The sequence below is a fragment of the Typopeltis vanoorti genome, chromosome 13 (assembly GCF_054136105.1).
Source record: "Typopeltis vanoorti isolate ZY-2024b chromosome 13, IOZ_Tvanoo_1.0, whole genome shotgun sequence".
Taxonomy (NCBI): domain Eukaryota; kingdom Metazoa; phylum Arthropoda; class Arachnida; order Uropygi; family Thelyphonidae; genus Typopeltis; species Typopeltis vanoorti.
This window is the reverse complement of record NC_143561.1, coordinates 68,514,477-68,518,239: the sequence shown is the minus strand read 5'-3', so window position 1 is coordinate 68,518,239 and position 3,763 is coordinate 68,514,477. Positions and strand designations below refer to the sequence as shown.

Here is a 3,763-nt window from a genome sequence, read left to right as displayed (position 1 = left end):
TGCCCTGGTAACCTACATGTAAAAAAGGATTAAAATAAGATCTAAAAAGCGGTAGCTAGATCCCATTTTAGCGATTATTTCTTTGTTGAAAAAAAAATAAATAGAACACTAGAAGCGCTGTGTAATTTAAATATTCAAGTAATAATGAATTATTAACAGAAATTAATGCTTCTTTCTTGAAGTAGGGAGCTAAATTAACTGCAGTTTCGGAAGGAGAAGGTAAAACCTGAAAGGTAGCAGGCGATCGATATATTTAACGCCCGGCTAGCTCAGTCGGTAGAGCACGAGACTCTTAATCTCGGGGTCGTGGGTTCGAGCCCCACGTTGGGCACATAGAATTATTTTTAGAATTCCTGAGACATGTCGTATTTGAATATTAGAAGGTATTCATTTTGCTGCCCTAGTTGGCCGAGTGGTTAGTGTATACGCTCTAGATGTATACGCTAACCATCTACGGCAGTATATGGCCTTAGTGTAGAATGATGCGGTTCGCTGTAGTTGATGGATTGAGTGGTGGAGACAGAGAGTTGTAGAGTAGGTGACCTCCCTCGATGAGTCTTTGGACTCCTTGGAGAGGCCACGTAATAATAATAATAATAATCATCATCATCATCATTTCCTCTAAGGCGATTCTTCCAAAAAGCATATCAACAAGCGCCTCAGTAGCGCAATTGGAAGAACGACAGTCTATTATATGGGCTTTTTTCATTTTGAAATGAAATTTTGAAATTTCATCCCGCGTACAAGCATATCGGCCTTCAGAACACACGAAATTTATCAGGTCCATTACCACTACCACCACTAACAAACAAAAAATACCGTTAGTGGTGATGGGCGGTAGATGGTGATGATGGTAGTTATGTGTAGGATAATTAAGTAATAGGGGAGACGGTTAAATGTGCGTAGCGGAATGGAGTGCCCTTCCGCGATGAGTTCTTGGAGGTGTCACGTAATAATAATAATAATAATAATAATAATAATAATAATAATAATAATAATAATAATAATAATAATAAGACTTACAATTCATTGCAGGCATGAAAATACTCTTAGAACTAATGTATAACTTGTAAATTATAGAAGAAATAAAACGATGTTAATTATTATAACGCGCTATTATTTGTGTAATGAAATTAATGAGGCCTGTGCACTTGTGACAATGTTTCTAGTTCTATAATGCTAGATAATCAGAAGAAAGATCGTTACAGATTAGTCGCCGACTCGAAGAATAATTGATCAGAAAAATGGGACTGTATAACTCAGTTAGTTTCAGATTAACAATATTAGTTAGGATCAGGGCAGGTTTGAAAACTAGAGTGCCTTCTTGTAGAAAAACATCGTCTTTTTTACTTAAAATATAAAGAGCCAATAGGCTTCATTTCGGCGATATAAACATTAATCAAATTAAGGGGATATTAAATCCCACATTGTTTTAAAACTGAATAAGAAACTCAAAGATTGGAATCAGAGAGTTTCATGCCGAATATAGTAAACTATAAAAGTATCGGCGGCCACTAGCGTGAGCTAATGTAAGTAGTCCCAGTACGTAGTACAATCTCAGGCAACTCGTTGCAAAGGTGGGGAAAGTTCTGGTTGCTATTCTTGGTATTTTCCATAATGTAAAAACACATTTCCTAGGAAATGTATGCTGTTATTACATTATGGTGGGAGGTCACTACCCAGACCGGTTTCAGCCTTTTTTGAGGCTTCATCAGTGAGTAGCTAGACCTAATAGATACCAAAGTGTATAGCGAAAAGATTCGGCATGAAACTCTCTGATTCCAATCTTTGAGTTTCTTATTCGGTTTTAAAACAATGTGGGATTTAATACCCCCATAATTTGAATATCGTCTTTTTTCTTTTTTTTTTTTTTCTTGTAGGGAAAAAAAAAAAGTCGGTAACCAAAATAATTTTTCTCTACTATTCATTCTTCTGGATCAAGCATTGAAATTACCCTAAGAATACATATGCTTAGCTATAAATAAATAAAATTAAAAATAAATAAATAAAACCACGTTAAATCAGAGGTTAACCTGAAATGTGTATGGGAAGATGGTCGGCTGTTAATTCAAGCGGGAGGCAAGGTTATACGCTATCTCCGTCGTTATTTATATGAAGTACAGAGATATGGGCGTACAACCTTATTATATGAAGTGCAGAGATATTATAAGGGCGATATTAAACCAATGTCAACATAAGTGATTTTAAATAAAGTGATTATTGATTCTGTGCAGAGAGCAGTGGCGAGGTAGACACAACGTTTATCTTTTTAGAGGAAAATAAGTTTGAATCTCCGACGCGTACAACCTTTAAAATGTTGGCTTTTCACGTAAAAAGGAATTAGTCTGTGTTATACGAAAAAGGAAGAGATTTACTGAAGAAATTCGTATCTTTTCATACTGTAAAACAGAAAAACTGGCAGCAGAAAGCACGAAAAAAAAAAAAATATATACTGTATATATATATTTGCCTCATAGCTGTTGTTGCTTAGAGTGTAATTGTAAGTACTGCCGATGTGAAAACTGCAACAAGTTTGCACATGTCCTCTGCCAAATTACATAACGATCGCAACAAAGCTGGTTAGAAAATCAATAATAAAAAGATTGAAAATATGAAAATAAGTTGGATAACAAAGTTCATCAACAGTGAGCCTTTAGAACAGGTAACTTATTTAATCTATTGAAGTAAAATTTTAAATAAAGGCGGAAAATTAAATATGAAAATGAAGAGAATAAAGAATTCTCGTATGGAGTGTAGTATTTGATTAAATATATATGGTATAAAAGAGAAATCGGGAAAAAAAAAACCAAGCTAATAATATAGTATACAAGACCAAAATCGTACTTTTATCAATAAGAGCATAACTATTAAAAATTCAAGACTTTTAGCATACGTATGCTATATTATTTTAAATTTATTAATATTCGAGAATGTGTAAGCAGAGCTAATCTGATATGGCACGGTTACTTAAAGAGAATATGCAATGAAAAATCAGCCAAAAAACAAATGCATATAATAATGGAAGAAAAAAAAAAGACCAAGCGATAAGCAGTTAAAGTAAGAAGCAATTTAGAAGGTCAAATCGTAAGACTTGATCAAATCTAGTATCTAAATAACAGACCAACTAAGAATAAGATTGTTTTTTTTTTTTTAGAAAACTAGTAATGAAATAATAAAATATTATATGTGTTGGACTGGTATAGAATATGGAACGTGCGAATCTCAGTTCGTTTTTGATGAAACCCTTTGGTGGGAAAGACCATGGTTTGGATTCCATTTAGAATGCAAAGAACTTGTATTATGGCTTTTCAGATGAAGATTAGTTAGACGTTTTAATACATAATGCAAAAAAAAAAAAAAAAAGCATGTACGACTGACTCCTCTTAAGGCGTGTACATTGCCGATGTTGAAAATGAGTCCTCGGTGTGGTGAAGTATATAAAGAGATATATTTTTAAAATGTGAAATTTTGTTGTTTAGTTGGATTTTAATATATTTTAATTTTTATTAATTAATCAATTATTATTATTATTTATTATTATTTTTTGTGTTTCACTTTTGATACTTTCTCAATTTTTTCTTCTTTTTGTGGGAGTTTTTTAAACCCTAGTGACACTATAATTTTCAGGCTGTCTACTGTCTTTGAGGATTTATTATTATTATTATTATTACTATTATTATTATTATTATTATTATTATTATTATTATTATTATTATTATTATTATTATTATCATCATCATCATCATCATCAGTGGCGGCTCGT

The 3,763-nt window shown here is 32.5% G+C and overlaps 1 non-coding gene across 1 annotated transcript; it reads left to right on the top strand.

Moving 5' to 3' along the window:
• The first annotated feature begins 258 nt into the window (after window positions 1-258).
• Window positions 259-331, top strand: TRNAK-CUU (transfer RNA lysine (anticodon CUU)). The gene has a single exon. It is a non-coding gene; the product is annotated as a tRNA-Lys (tRNA).
• The last annotated feature ends 3,432 nt before the right edge of the window (window positions 332-3,763 follow it).